Source organism: Talpa occidentalis, unplaced genomic scaffold (assembly GCF_014898055.3).
Source record: "Talpa occidentalis isolate TD23 unplaced genomic scaffold, MPIMG_talOcc4v2.1 talOcc4.13, whole genome shotgun sequence".
NCBI lineage: Eukaryota > Metazoa > Chordata > Mammalia > Eulipotyphla > Talpidae > Talpa > Talpa occidentalis.
The window spans coordinates 87,028,686-87,044,993 of record NW_023601322.1 but is presented as its reverse complement, the minus strand read 5'-3'; the positions used below and the strand labels follow the sequence as shown (position 1 = coordinate 87,044,993).

Genomic DNA, 16,308 nt, shown 5'->3' with positions numbered 1-16,308 from the left:
AGGTGGTCTCACACCCCCTACAGAAACCCTTTCCATCACTCCAACATCTGCAGCTTAATTATGCTAATGGCATTGCTTTATCATGTTGGTTTACTTAGCAGAACATTTTGCTATTTTTGATCAGATGTTTTTCCAGTGGTCCAAGTCATGGAATCCTTTATTAAGGGAGGGGGCAGCCCACAGAGCCTGTTCCATGTACTCTGACGTATCCCTCAAAGCATGACTTCTTGTTTGAATTTGACCATAAGCGTACGGGCACAAGTGAGGCACTGTGTGTCATTAATTTTACAACAGATGGGTAACATATGAGCCAGGGAGGCGTGTGGATGTAGCAAGAGCTACGTGAGCATAGTCAAGCCACGTTTGGAATGTGTTTGCTGTCTGTCATTGAGAGGCGCCCACGCCGATTAATTGACTTGGGATGTGCACACACCTCTGTGTTGGGGAGCAAGGGACACGTGGGTCCAGAGGAAGTGGGCCAGTCTGTGAGCATCCTGGGGGAAGCCCCACACTCTTCAAGAACTTCCAGGGAAATGCGAGGTGCGCTTTGCCTGCCAGCTCTGGCTGGAGATGCCGCTCGGTACAGGTTGCAGGTGCAGGGAAAGTGTCATGGGGGAATCTGTGCCAGTGAAAATGAGGCTGTTTACCTGGCCCAGTGAGATGCATGAGGAAGGACACAGCTAGAGTTTAAAAAGCATAGTCTGTGCTACAGAGCCTGGGCTCTGTAACCAAGGCATTTTGCTGATCCGATGGTTGTCCTCCAAGCCACTTGTTTTCTGTGTCCTCTCCTGACTGGCTCCATTCTGCGTGTGTACTGTTCCAGAGATCTCAGATTTTCTCCTCATCCATTCAAGAGACACTCGTCTTCATATTGTCACCCAGTCCTAGCACTGAGTATAGGATTCTGTAAACAGAGACATTCGCAGTAGCAGACTTCTAACCCTGGGGTGTCACTGACATGGGGAAGAAGGCAGCCTCAGGCAGGCTCCAGGAGCCAGCTACAGCTCAGCCTTGGAATGGGGCAGCCCCCTTGCAGTGCGTGTCCTCATGCGCTCTGCTGTCTGTCTGAAAACTACACGATCAGGATTTATTTTTTATTTGTAGTTAGTGGTTTTTTTAAATTCAATTTACATAGAATAAAATATACCTATTTTAATTGTACAGTGAGTTTTGACCATGAACCTGCCATTATTGTCAAAGATGCTGTGCTTTTTCACCCTCCCAAAAGACCCCTGTATGCTCCCAGCACTCAGTGTCCTTTTTCCCTGGCTTCAGGCGATCATGACTTTGTTTTCTGTTGTTAGTAATTCATCTTGCCTATCTTAAAATTTCACATAAACGAAAAGCACGGCATGTACTGTTTTGTGCCTGCCGCCTTTTGTTCGGCATATTTTTAATAATTTATCCACACCGTTGTATGTATTGACAGTTTATTCCTTCCTATTGCTGAGTAGCTTCCCATTGTTTGGATATGCTCCGAAAATGGTTAACTGGTCATCCATTGATCAGATTTTGAATTATTTCTAGGTTTGAGCTTTCGGTACTAATGCTGCTATGAACATGTGTGTCTGACTTTTGGGAGGATACGTTTTCATTTCTCTTGTGGAAATACCTGCGAACTAATGAGTTCTAAGGGATCAGAATCTACTTTCAAATAGTATTATGCTACTTTATGTGTGGTGTAAAGACCTTTTAACAGTATCTTACCAGTGCTTCCCACTCACCCTTTGTGCTATTATTCTAAAGTTTACTTCTAGATCAGCTGTAAATAATGCATTGTTACTGTTTTACTTTATACTTTTTTTAATAAGGCTTAGATGTGAAAGATAATTGCTTAATCTAATCAGGGACCAAGCTTAGAAAATGTTTAGTTGCAATTTTAAGTTTCAGTCCACCTCTGTCTCACCCCTGTTCCTAAAATATCATCCTTCCTCTCCATTGAGAGCCTTGTCTGGTTGCTCTTTTTGCTCAGTTTTAAAAGCAATGCTTTGTTTTCTCATCACTGTGATGAGAATCCCAAACTCCATTCCACTTGCTCAAAGGCTTCCTCTTAGATTTTTCGGGTTATAAAGGCTAACTCTTAGGTTTTTTGGGTTCTCAAGGCTTCCTCTTAGATTTTTTGGGTTCTCAAGGCTTCCTCTTAGATTTTTCAGTCTGTGAAGTCTTCCTCTTAGATTTTTCGGGTTGTAAGGGCTTCCTCTTAGATTTTTAGTGTTATAATTTGGCAAATGTCTTTAGGTAAAAATGAGAGGATCTCTGGCCCTGTAAGCCTGCCCAGAAATTCTGCTAAACTCTCTGCCTGTTCTCTGGCCTGGTTCTCTCAGTGGTTTGGCCCATTAGCCAAAATCAACAAATGTCTCTAGTGAAAAACAATAGCTATAGAGGGTCAGTTTACTTCTCTTCAGTCTCTCTGTAGAATCTTTAAAAAAAAAAATTTGGGGGGCCTCCCCGGTGGCGCGGCGGTTGAGCGCCAAGTTGCGAGGCTGCCCGCTGCCTCTGTGGCACCGGTTAGGTCCCCGGCTGCTCCCCGGCCACTGGAGGAGGGTCCTGCGTGGCACGCACACCTCTCCTGCTGTGCCCGCTGCTCCCCTCAGCAGTGTACTTCGGTCCTTCTGCCTGCTCTGCTCCCCGCTCTGGCTCTGGTGAATTCTCTCACCCTCCCGCGCTTCTGACTGTACCCAGTGCTTGTATAAATAAATACATAAATCTTTAAAAAAAAAACTTTTTTTGTTATTGAATGGACCTGGCTTGCTAGGACTATATAAGCATGTAACCCTGTAACAGGGTGGTCCCCAGGAAAGGGGGAAGTTCCAGGTTCCCTGCCCCACCCAAGGGAGGGTGGAGCTGAGCAGGAAGAGGAGAAGCTGCAGAAGAGACTGAGGAAGGAAGCAGGATGGAGCCAGGAGACCTGGAGGAGGTGCATGGAGCCTAGAGACACGTGAAGAAACTGTGCTTGTTTTTTGGTCGTGGACTGGGTGACACAGATGTGGGTGAGACCCGTGGGAGGTGACAATGGCAGCTTTTATCTTGATGTTGATTTTGTTCTTTTCCTTTTGGGCTTATCCAGTTGTTTGTGACCCTTTTTTGTGGGTCCCCACTGGAAGATGCTTTAGACTTGTAGCAGGCTTTGGGGCCTTGTTCTGGGCCAATCCCATATGGATGGACTTTTACCCACGAGGGGATGGGTAATTTTGGGTGCTTCATTTAGAAACTAGACTCTTTGACTTACCTGTATTGTTTCCTAGTTTTATTAAAGTTCCTTCCCATTAAAGTCTCCTATGTTTTGTGTTGATGCGGCGGATGGCAGAACCCATTTAGAATAGGCAGGTTTGCGGGGTTTGGGCTGCCCCTCTCCCTGTCCGATAACAACCCCACCAATTCTAGGTTCCATTCACCACCTTTCTTTTTCCACCCCATAACTCCCTCCCCCTCTGATCACCCTCAGACTTCTCTGAAGATACGTGTTTGTGTTTGATTTAGTTTGTTTATTTGCTTTGTTTCTTTATACTCCACATGTGAACACAATCATAGGATGTTTTTGTTTTACTGTCTCACTTGTCTCACTAAGCATAACCCCGTCTCGGTTCATCAATATTGCTGCAAATACCAGCACGTCATCTCTTCTCATAGTTGTATCTGTGCCTCTTCATCTGCTCATCCCTCAGTGGGCACTTAGTTTATTTCCTTATCTCGGCAGTGGTGAATAGTACTGCGATGAATATAGGGGTGCTATCTCTTTACACATTCATGTGTTCATATCTCTTGGATAAATAGCCCAGAAGTGGAATTGTTGCATCATATGATACTACTCTAATAATTTTTAGGAATCTTTCTCCCTCATCCCTGTTTTCCTTGTCTTTGTGATAATAAACTTCTAACCAGTGTGTCTCTCCAGAGTCTTCACCCCTGTGGTCTCCTCAGATGTCTTCATGCAAGACTTAGGAAAACAAATTACGTGGCTTTTTGTGTCAGGGGCTATCTGTCATCAGTGATGTCAGTGGGAGCCTTAGTCTGTCACAAGTGAGAAGACAGCCTGTGAGGAAAAGTAATATTAAACCAGTAAAACAAGAGAGAAACCTGAATAGACCACCTAGGACAATATTTCGTGAACAGAAGACTCCGATCTACCCTAAACTTGACATTCACTCAGCAGCCAGAGCTGGAGAGGAAAAGCAGAGAGAAAAGAATTTCACACACATCTCACCTCTCTCCACCTTGCCACATGCTTTCTCTTCACCAAAAACATGCTAGTTCTCAAACAAAGCACAAGAACCCGTATGAACAGTCCAACTTCACATTTCTGCTCTCAAGGTAAATGGTGAATCTACCAGGGAAGGTGTGTCCTTGAGGAGGCATGAGCCCAGAGGGGCCTTTTTCATCTCTTGGCACCCCTTCAGCAGGGAAGGCAGAGAAGCACTTTCCTTCTCAGGGAGGAGGCTCCCCACGGTGCCAACCCTGTTCATGCACCATGTGTGTGTGCACCGTCTGCTCTGTGTCCAGCGGCAGGTACGCTCGTAGTAGCACACACTGTGAAATGGAGTGCAAATCTCTGCCCACGGCCTCAGCAGCCATCACAGCAGCTTCGGCGTGTCCAGGGCCTAACTGTTGCTGAGGGAAGGTATTAGTAGCGTGCTCGGTGAAACGTCCTGTGTCTCCTTCCTGCTGTATCTTCTACTGACTTTCTGCCTACCCGGTTATGCCTGCCAGGATGAAAGCTGTCAGCAAGAGAAATGAGAAAGTTTTGAACTACTCATAGCTTGAAACTGACCCCACAGGCCACTTGTCGTGTGAGAAACACATTAACATCATTCTCAGAGCTTTGCCACTGTGTTGAAAATGGAGAAGAAACTCTTTTATGGGGATTATGATAGCAACCAGATTCAGTCAAGCCTGGGTCCTTTTTTGATAAGGTAACTGGGGAGATTACTGTCTAATGGTTGCCAGACAGTAATAATTAATCTTTGAATCTGTATGTGAATAAAATGTTAGCATTGCTGACTTGCAGAGAATATACAAATCTAAATTGTATCATAAGAAACAGTCCCAAACGGGCAGCTTTAAAAATACCAAATTCTACTAGCAATTACTTCCGGAGACTTAAAAATTAAGTTTCTTTCCCTAGAGTGGCAGAACTGTCAGAATGGTTGCTTCTGTTATCTGCCCATCCAAAATTATTCAGTTGATTTAATCCCCTCAAAATTAGCGGATTTTCACCATGGGATTTAACCAGGGGATTTTTCCAGCTCTGCTGATAGCAACATTTAAAGTGATTATGTATAATCTTTTTCCTTTCCTCTATTTCATCTTAGAAAATACTGTTTTCCCAAATTCTCTGTCTTCAGCAGAAAGGAGATTAGGACTGGGTATGCTATCAGCGCTCAGCTCTGCGCCATTTACTGGACAAAATCGCTGTAAGAGTTGTTGCCGAGGTCTCTCTGGCAGTGGATTCTCTTTCCAGAACCCTGATATGTCCCTGCTACAACTGTGCACCAGCCATGGAGTGTATACTGTTGGGTTGTTGATCTAAGAAAAGGTGTAGATAACCCAGGAAACATTTGGAGATACAGTCAGAAGTCTTTGAAATAAATACATCCCCTCTGAGCATCTCTGTTCAGAGTGACTGGAGGCCAGGGCAGAGGATGACCAGTGTTTTTTTTTTAAAAAACTCCAATTTTTTTTCAGTGTCACGGGGGTGGTGGGAATTGACTGAACTCTGTTACAGAGATTGGAGTCTAAGCCCTAATTGCAAAGGCGTAGAATGCACAGTAGGTTTTATATAACTTTAAAAAACTGGACCATTTATGATACTCAAGTACTAACCCCTTCACCATATGTTCCCTGCTTTGTATAGAACAAGGACCAGAGTGTGGATGTAGGACACGAAACAACTCAGATATGGTTCTGAATGGCTCGTTTTCTAGGACTAGGGTCTAAATCTTTGAGATAAAATTATTTGGGGGAGCAATTATCCAAAACAACCTGTGGTTCCTCGAGTCTTTGGGAAGTGTGAAGTTTTGAGCAGAAACATGGGACGATTCTCCAGTCGTCTTTTTCCTCCCTAGTCTGTTTCTTCTGGGCTTGAATGCTGAGCTGCTGCGAACGTGTCCATAGGGCCCCCTGAGTCTGTAGTTAATTACCAATCTGTGTGTGCGGATTTGTTCAAGGAATTAAGGGAAACACGTACATAATGAGGAGACAAATGGAAAAACCCCACAAAGTTGGAAGTGAACAATGTCCAAGATAAAATATTACAGAGAAACTGTAGGATAAACAATTCCCAGAGCCCACACAGGACTGGGGATTGTTTGAATAGTGTCCATGGAAAGGCTGAATGGAAGGATATTCAGTGGAGACCTCAGGAGGGCCAGGTCTTACCATTGTGGCAAAATAGACCCTTTTCAAAAGAGCTTTTAAAAAGTACTTTAAAAGGGCCAGATTAATTTGAAGCTAAGTTAGCTCTCTGCCAGAAAATTAATAAAACAATACCGCAAAACTGATCATTCCACAATGTTCAGTTCACATTTGGCCATACAAATGCTGTACATACAAAGTGTCAGGAAAACCATCAATACACATAAATATGATAGAGATGATGAAATTAAAAGGATATTAAATACAAATATTTCATAATTGTTCAAGTAATTTTTAAAAAACATGGCTTTAGTGAAAAGGAAAATGGGAGAAATAAAAGAGAATTAAATGGTGGAGTATCAGGCAAAGAAAAATCTCCAAAATGAAAATATCCTGAGTGGGTTTAAAAACAGATTAGACACTGAGAAAGGAAAGACCAGTGAACATGAAGTTATACAAATACAAATATGGAAATATTTATCCAAAATGAAAGAGAAAACAGATTTCCTAAAATGAACAGAGCCGTGAGCTTGGGTCAATATTAAGCAAACATACATGTGATTGGAGTCCAGATGGAGAGGAGTTGGGGGGAGCAGAAAAAAATACTTGAAAACAGAGCCAAAATTGTTTCATATGTAAGACAGATACAAAAAGCTCAGTGAGCCTCAAACAGAAACAGACATAAGAAATCACACCAAAGACATTATAGTCAAATTCTGAGAACAGGTGATAAAGAGAAAAATCTTTAAAAATATCCAGCCTTCTGGATTGACATGTGAGGAGCTTGAAAGTTGTCACTTAACCCTAACGACAAGGAAAAGACTGGAAAAGAAACAAAACAATGCAAACTGAATACTTAACTCTCCTTAGATCCACCAGAGAAGTAAGATCACAGGGCAAACTGCTACCCATCTCCCCTAACTCGGAGAGACAGGTACAGAGAATGACAACTTACTGGGACAGAAAACCAAGAACAGAAAATGATGTAGAACCTAGGCCCAGGTAGAAAACATACTATAATTAAAAAATTGCTGGAGGCTCGAGGTGGACAATCTCAGTGTTAGAAGCTCAAAGGGGCCTCTACATTTTGCCTTCAGGAGTCTCTGAGATATTTGTAATTGTTGGAGAAAAACCCCATCATGTTTCTGATAGGTGAAGGGGAAAGTAACTATTTGAAATATGCCAAAGTATTCTGTTTTTTACAAAACCTACCCTCAAGAAAAACTTTTAACAGAGACTTTTGGGGTTTTATTAGAACCTACCCAGTCTGGGGGAAGGAAAGTACCCAACTCCAGCTGCCACTACCCATCCTATCCCTCCTGACAGGACCGAAACACTGAGAAGAGCTTGTGGAATTCAGATCTCAGGCCACAGTTTCACTAAAAGATTAAGACCTGGTTTAGACCACTAGAATATCTTCTCTTTCCTCATGTCTTAACCACCACATAGCCAAAGGGCTATTTACCAGTGTCTTTTACCCAGTACAGCGTGTCTGGATTTCAACAGAAAATTTCATGACATATAAAAGGCAAAAATTACACTTTGAAGAGACCAAGCAGGCATTAGAACCACCCAAAGACATGGCAGGGATATTGAAATGATCAGGCTGGAAATTTAAAACAATGTAGAAGTCAAAGACACTGTGACAGAAGTGAATGCCTTTCAAAAAAAAGGGGGGGGGACTCCTTGGTGGCGCAGCGGTTGAGTGCTGGGTTGCTAAGCTGCCCACAGCCTCTGCAGCGCCGGTTCGATCCCTGGCCACCGGGCGAGGGTCCCACATGGCACGCAGACCTCTTCTGCCGCCCACTGCCCCCTTCAGCAGTGTACTTCGTCAGTCTGCCTGTTCTGTTCCCCGCTCTGGCTCTGGTGAATTCTCTCACCCTCCCGAGCTTCTGACTGTAACCAGTCCTTGTATAAATAAATAAATAAATCTTAAAAAAAAAAAAAAGAGAAGAAGTGAATGCCTTTCATGGACTCATTCATAGACTGGACACAACTGAGGAAAGAATCGCTGAGATTGAGGACATGTGAATAGAGACTTCTGAACATGAAAAGCAAAGATAATAAATAAAGACTGGGGGAAAAAATTGAGCAACATATCCAAGAACTGTGGGAGTATTACAAAAGGCAAAGCATACACCTAACAGCAATACCAGAAGGCGAATATAGGAGCAGAAACAATGTTCGAATCAATAATGATTGAGAATTTTCCCCAAATTAATGTCAGACTCCAAGCCTATTTCAAGCCGATCCAAGAAGCTCAGAGACTACCAGGCAGCCATAAATGGAAAAACAAAAGCAAAAACTCCTGAAGCCACGGCATGTGATACTCCAACTGCAGAATTTAAAAGATAAAGAAAAAAAATCTTGAAAGAGCAGAGGGAACAAATTGTTTATAGAGGAGCAAAGATACGAATTACTTCCAACTTCCCAGAAACCACGTAATCAAGAAGAAAGTGCAGTGACATATCTGAAGAACTGAGGGAAAAAACATCAATCCAATATTCTGTTTCCTGCGAAAATAACTTCAAGAGAAGAAGAAAAGACTTTCTCAGGCAAACAGAAATTGAGGGGATTTCTTGTCTGCAGATTTGATTTACAAGAAACAGTAAAATAAGTTCTTCAGAGAGAAGGAAGATGACACGAGTGAGAAACTCACATTTACTTAAAGAAAAAGCACATAGGGAAAGAATAAATGAAGGCAAGCACATCTAAAGTAACATTACACATTGCAAATAGAGAAATGAAGGTAAATATGACAGCGGACTGCTAGAGAATATGCTCAAATCACATCTTTAAAGTGCAGAGGGAGAGGAGAAAGCCATCAGCCTAGAATTTAAACCTAATAAAAACATTAAAAGATGAAAAGACTTTCAGGCAAATGAAAGCTAAGAAAATTCTTTGCTGCCTTTTGGCACTAGCAAGCTGTGTCAAAGGAAGCTTTTAGACTGAAGGAAAATGGTTTCTGATGGAAAATTGAAACCACACACACACACACACATCACACTATTGAAGAGCATTGGAAACATTACATCTGTGGGTAAATAGAAAATAAATATTTTTTTCTAATATTTACTCTTATAAATATCATTGTTTAAAACAAAAATAGTAGCAGTGGTCTGTGGGACTTAAAATATTGAGTAAATTGTATGGGGATAAAGGATGAGAAAAGGAAATGGAAGCAGACTTGTAAGAGTCTTTAAACTTACACCAATTTGTACAATATTATGTGAGGGTAAACTGGTAAATTAGAGATATATGGGGTAAACCATAGTGTGACCACTAGAAAATAAAAATGAGATATAATAAACTAATAGCAGTTAAGCTAAAATACTAAAAAATATTCAGTTGAATTGGAAAGGGAAAAAGAGGACAAAGAATAACTGTAAAAAATAGAAAACACAAGGAATATGATAGCTATAAATCCTCCAATTTGATAATTACATTAAATATAAGTGGCCTAAGTGCTGCAATTAAAGGAGATCATAAAGAAAAAAGTAGGGACCAGCTTTGTGATCATTTATAAGAAACATACTTTTACTGTAAAGATAGAAGTACATTGAAAGGGAAAGATGGGAAAAGTTATATAAATACTGAAAAAAAAAAAAAAAAAAAGCAAGAGTGCTCATATTAATATGATAGACTTCAGAAGAGGAAATATTTCCAGAAATGAAATCCATTTATACATTGTCAGTGTATCAGAATATCAACAAGACATATCAGCCACGGGTGCGTGCACCTTACCACAGAACCTTCAAAAACTGATAAAGCCAAAAAAGAAGAAAGGACAAATCTATGGATATTGTTGAAGACTTCAGTTAATAGACAAAATTATTTGCCAGCGGACAAAAATAATTCTGTAATCTTCGGCAACTTTATACGCACTGTCAATCAACTTAACCCCACTGACACTTAGAGAATGTACTGCCCAGAATGCAACACACAAAGAGAAAAAAAAAATTGTTTCCGAGTTTTTAATATGTAAAAAATAAAATCATAAAAGCATGAGAAGAAATCACTTGAGAATCATTATGTTTTTAATCTTGGAATAGAGAGGATCAAACTATAAAGTATAACTCAAGTAGCTCTCAGAAAAGGAGCATAAATAAAACTATGTGCAAGTTAAGGACTGCTTTGTGATAAGAACAAAATTCAAAAGATAAGCAAACCAAGGAAAATATTTGCTTATTCCAATTATCTAAGAAATCGGTAATCACTATATAAAGTGCTTCTAAACATAAATAAGAAAATATGCCTAAAGAAAAATAACAAAGGACATAAACAGCTCTTAGGAAGGACAGTGTTCACAAGCATCTCGCTAGAAAGGTATAGAATGCGTTTGTTGCTGTCAGATTGATGAGCACTGAAATACTTGCTGACACTGGGTCAGGACAGCGACAGAGCTGCTTGTGGGGGTGTCTCTGCCCAGCTCCCCATTCAGCACCTCACATCGCTAGCTTAAAATCAGCCGTGCTGAAAGTATTTATATCACGGAAATTGGAAAATGCTACAGATCAAGTTTTTCCACCCCAGAAACTCAGTGGCTCATCATTTGCCAGCAGCCACCTGAACAGAGTATGAACAAACAGACCTCTCATTGTTGTTGTTTTGAATATAAAGCAGCATGACGTTCACACAGCACAGCATTTTGTTAATATCTAGTTATGACTGTACACACCTTTGAAAGCATTGATTCTACTTCGAGGAACCTAACCTAGGTATCCTTGCATGTGTGTAAAATGGCATGCATTTTTTTTAATAGCACTAATATCTCTCAATAGAGGGTTGCTTTTAATAATTGCAGCACAGGGCCTCCCTGGTGGCATCAAGGTTAAGCGTCAACACTATAAAGCTATCCACAACTGCTGCAGCAAGAGTTCGATCCCCAGCTAGGGGGTAACCACATAGCGCAGCAGACCTCTCCTGTCTTGCCCTCTGCTTGCCTCAGCAGTGTATTTCGGTACCTCTCCCTGTTCTGCTCCCCACTCTGTCTCTGGTGACTCTTCTCATGCCTTGCACCTCTGGCCTGTACCCCAGCTCTTGTATGCATAAATAAATAAATCTTGAGAAAATTGCAGCACGATAAGAGTACCAGGCAGCTATTAAAATATACAATATGTGAGAATTTAATTTGCTGACATGGAATGAGATCCATGCAATTTCTAAAACTGAAATAAGTAATATTTTCATAAGAGAAAATAAATCTAACACATACCAGAATGTCTTTGAAAGTAGTTAAAGTGTCTCTGGAGAAGAGAAGAGAAATTTCACTGCAGTAATTTTTTTTTTAATTTTGCTTTATATTCAGATTACTTACTAAATTAAATTTAAATTTCATAAAAGCATCAAAGTGTTGTGACAACAGTTCTGTATGCATTACTGATGACACTGTGAGTTGGGATGATCTTTCTCAAAAGCAGTTTGGTAATACCTGCTCTTTAAGATGGCATTTACACATTTTAGTATCTATGCTGAGAAAATAAGCAGAGATGAAAACAAAGAGTTACATGAAAGTTGTTCGTTGTGGTGGTATTTATAACAGTGAAAAATTAGAAACAGCCTAGATCTCCAGTGAGATGGAAATAGTTGAATAAACTTGGTTCATACATGCAATAGATTAATTAGATACCCACTGACAATAAAATTTTGAAAAAAATTTAGCATGCTGAAAATACTGTAAATGGAGGAGGTGCAAAGTTTTACATGCTAAGTATGACCATAATTCTGCTACAAAGTTTTATTCACACTCACATACTTACATACACACACAGGAACATGCATGTAATTGTGTAGCACATGAGTGCATGAGTGTGTAACCTCAGTGACACATAGTCTGAGGACTGTCCCAACACCCTCTTCCCCAAGGCAAGAAATCCCTTCTGACCCCTTCCTTCTTGACCACCCCACCCCCCAACAGCAGGGACACCTTCCTCCTGGCCATAGGCATATCAGAAGGGGAGGTACAGAAAGTACTTGCACTCAGCAAACACCTTGCATTTGTGTTTCTGGTGGGGCAAATCTATCGGAGTGTGATGTTTCCATTTTCCACTATTTCCATGTCCTTTAGAAGAGGGACCTGGTGTTTTCTGTTTCCTCTGCTCAGGGCTTTCCTCTCCTTCCTCCTCCAAGGAAGTCTGCCATTTTTAGAGATGTTCTTTGAGCTTTCGAGACGCAGATTTAAAAGAAGGGAAAGGCAAGATGTAGGGGGGAATTTTGGAAGAGAAATAGTAGAAGGGGTGGGATATATAATAAAAGACTTAGAAGGAGAGAAGCGGGATTTTTAGAACAGTTCTTGTAGAATGTGTATCACCTTCATGGTATTTAAGATTGTGAGGGAGGCAGCAAAGAAGAAAGCGAGAAAGTTAATGTTACCTTGGAAATTCTGTTTTGGCTGCTAGTCTGAATTTCTTCAACCATAACATAGCTCTTAGATGGGCCATCTGAGTCCACTTCATTAATGAAACTGGTTTAAAAGCTCACACACCATAAGTAGATTGTGTGGGCTTGGAAAAAACTCTTGGGAGCCTGCCAATCATGCAGTTTCTTTGATTAGAAAGGAGAGAGGAAGTGAGCAGATTCTGGAACATAGAGGGAAAAGAATAGCAGCGCTGAAATTAGTGTCTTAGTCACTCAGGTAACTGCATCCCAATCAGAAAAGCAGAGTTAGGAAGACTGAATGGTCCTGCATCCTGAAGGAAGTTTTCTGGGTTGTGTTTTTTTTGTTTTTTGTTTTGCATATAAAAACTGGGGTTTAGGCTATGGTGCTGGGCTGGGGGCAGGGAGAGGATGCACCAGAGACAGAGTGGGGGAGCAGAACAGGCGGATCTAGTGAAATACACTGCTGAGGGGAGCAGCGGGCGAGACAGGAGAGGTCTGCTGTGCCATATGTGGGTTAGCTCCCTGGCCTGGGATTGAACTCAGGCCTTAGTGGTGTTAGCACTGAGACTTAACCACTACGCCACCAGGAAGGCTCCCAGATTTCTGTTCTGAAAAAAAAAAAAAACGTAATCCAAAAGCCAAACTTCCCACAGGACAAACTGATGAAGAGAAGGAAGAATCAAGGCAGAAGCTGAAAAGAGCAATTACACCACCTGCAGCCCAGGTAGCTCATTGGATAGTAACAGTGCAATAAACGCAGTTTGAAAAGAAATGCAAATAATTCTGAGACAGTATTTGTCAAGGCTCAGAGCATGCAAGGAAAATATTGACAAAACTCAGTGCTAGAAACTCAGTGCTAGAAAGGATGCCAGTGGATGGGCACTTTGGTAGACTGGTGAAAGGCTGGGGACTTGATAAATCTCTCTGGACAAGAGTTTGGCAATATAGTACAAAACCTCCTCTTAAATGCATATAACTGATGTGGCAATTCTCTTTGTAGGAATTTTCTCTGAGGATATAAATAACCAAGTACATAAAGATGGCAAAGATTTATAAAAGTTACTTTATATAATAGCAAAAAACAAAGCCCTTGTGAATAATTGATTTACGCATCAGTGTGAGTCTTGGTTTAATAAATTAAGAACATCCATACAGTGGAAAACGATGCACTGAAGCTTTGAAGCCAGACTGAGTTTGGAGTCACACTATATAATTGTGAGAACATTGTTTACTGTCTCTTTGCCTAAATTTCCAATCTATAAAATAGCATTATAATCTATAAAATTTATCTCATAAAGTTGTTACAAAGATTAAATTGAGTTAACCCATTGAAAGTCCATATACATAGTAAGTATTCAATAAGCGTTAGATATTATTATTATGAAAACATTATAAATTATATCTAATTGTAATAATAAGAAGAATGATACCATTGAATGAAAGTTACAGACTAGCTAGTAATATAGGTTTATACTTACTTAGAATAATTTATGTGTGAGTGTATGTATAAAAAAATTCTGAAAAGACATTACTATGATTTTCACACTAGACCTCTGATAATGGTATTTCAGATTATTATTGTTTTCTGTTTTCTTCTTTCCTGGCTGGTTATTTTTAATTAACATATAATAAGTTCTAAATGGTAAGCATACATTTAGATTTGCTTTCCTACTGAGGAAAGCCAAATTATCTAAACTATTGCAGAGGAAGACCCAAAAATAAATCAGTTTGTTAAAGAAAATACAGAGAAGATGAGAGACACAAATGGTTATTATTATTTGTAGCAAAAAGACCACAAATACTTTGAGTCTCAGAAGAACAGGGAGAGAATGAGACAGAGGCAAATATAGGAAATAATTGTTTATAATTTTCCAGAACTAAATGCAGAGTTTCAAGGAACCCATCAGGTGCCAAACAGCATAAATAAAAAGAAATCCATCCCATCACAATGAAATGACAGAAAAACAAACCAAAGAGAAAATCTTACAAGGGGAGGAAAGCTAACCATCAAAGGAACAATGACTAGACTGACAACAAACTTCTCAGTGGCCATGTGGAGGCTGGTGAGCTGCGGCTGATGAAGAGGTCAATGTTTTCAAAGAGCAGTAATCTACCCACCAGGAATTCGTACCAAAGGTAATTTTTAAGAATAAAGAAGAAATGCGAGCATCATAATATCTAGATCTCAAAATGATGGGGCAATTTTGCCACCTAGTAGACTCACCCATAGAACATTGCAAAGGATGTACTTGCTTTAGGCAGGAAGACAGCGATTCCAGATGGAAAATCTAAGACCTGAGAAGGAATAAAAAACAAAGTGGAAAATACTTGGGTAAACCCTAAAAGATCTCTGATTGTATCCACCATGATAGTTTCTTGTAGGTGTTTTATAACACAGGATTAAAATGCAACTCTGTGTGTGTGTGTGCACGCGCACAACAGACACATGAACAACTGGAAATTTAAAAACATCCCTTTCTTGAGTTCTAGGGCAATGTGGTGAGAATGCCACCTACCAGTCCAGGGAGTGGAGCAGGTGAGGTTAGGTTGATGAGGAGGGCTCTGAGCCCCAGGCAGTGGCTGATTTCAGTTGGCTGGCAGCCGGCTTCAGTCTCCTGGTGGGCTTTGTTTTGCCACCTAACTTTTCATGGGTGCAGAAAAAATAACTTCTTGGAACCTTTGGATATTACACAGAACCCTCCACAGTCAAACCACAAATTATCTGTGGATAGTTATGCAGAAGCAAGACCTGGATTTTAAAATACACGGATTCCTGAAGGATCACCGGGAAAACATAAGGACAGTTTTGTTGGTCACAGATTTATTTGTACCTGGGAATTACGAATTGCTAAAGAAGAGATGCTGGATATCCACGTTCATCACTTCGTAGAGGCTAAGATTAGCACTCACTTGTGCTATGGAGTTAGGTATATTTAGAAAATGTTGCAGGACTTGGGAGTAAGGGTGAGAAAAATCTCATTTTAGCCCATGTTCCTGGGCAGCAACTCACAGGCATATGGCCCTTGTCTGGGATTTGGTAGAGACTTTTCTTGCATGTGATTGCTGAGGCATCGTATGCATGTCTTCGCTTTGCAACATAAGTCTTGATCCCCTCGTCCTTGGTCGCTGCCCTCTGCCTCCTCCTGCCAAGTTAGAGCGGCATTATTTCTTAATTTTCAGGAACAAAGACATTCCACCTCCCCCAGTCCGGGAGAATGTCCTTGGAACATGCTGCTCAAATACATCTTGTCAAACACGTGTCCTACCTCAGGAAGGGGCAGGAACCCCAGATCGTGCGCGTTCAACAGAGAACAGAAGCAGCCAGGGTGCAGGGCCAGCTGGGGAAGTGGCTGTACACCTGCAATCAGGAAGGGGGCCGTGGCTTCTGGCCGGGGCTCAGCTTTTCCTGGCTCAGGCGCAGTGACCCAGAGCCCACTCTCTCTCCAGGTGGGCTGGGAGGTCCAGGGGGTTGCCACCAGGGGAGCTTTGAAGCAGCAGGTGGCTGTGCTTTGTTGTTAGCAGCTGGGAAGGATCTGAAATAGGCGGGCTGATAACTAATTCTGCTGGAAATTCCAAATT

The 16,308-nt window shown here is 41.1% G+C and overlaps 1 long non-coding RNA gene across 1 annotated transcript; it reads right to left on the bottom strand.

The window, feature by feature from the left end:
• Positions 1-3,536: 3,536 nt before the first annotated feature.
• LOC119243568 (uncharacterized) lies at positions 3,537-16,092 on the bottom strand. The gene is made up of 3 exons (XR_005124759.2): positions 15,246-16,092; positions 14,954-15,024; positions 3,537-4,033 (listed from the first exon to the last, which is right to left on the bottom strand). It is a non-coding gene; the product is annotated as an uncharacterized LOC119243568 (long non-coding RNA).
• Between the last annotated feature and the right edge of the window lie 216 nt (positions 16,093-16,308).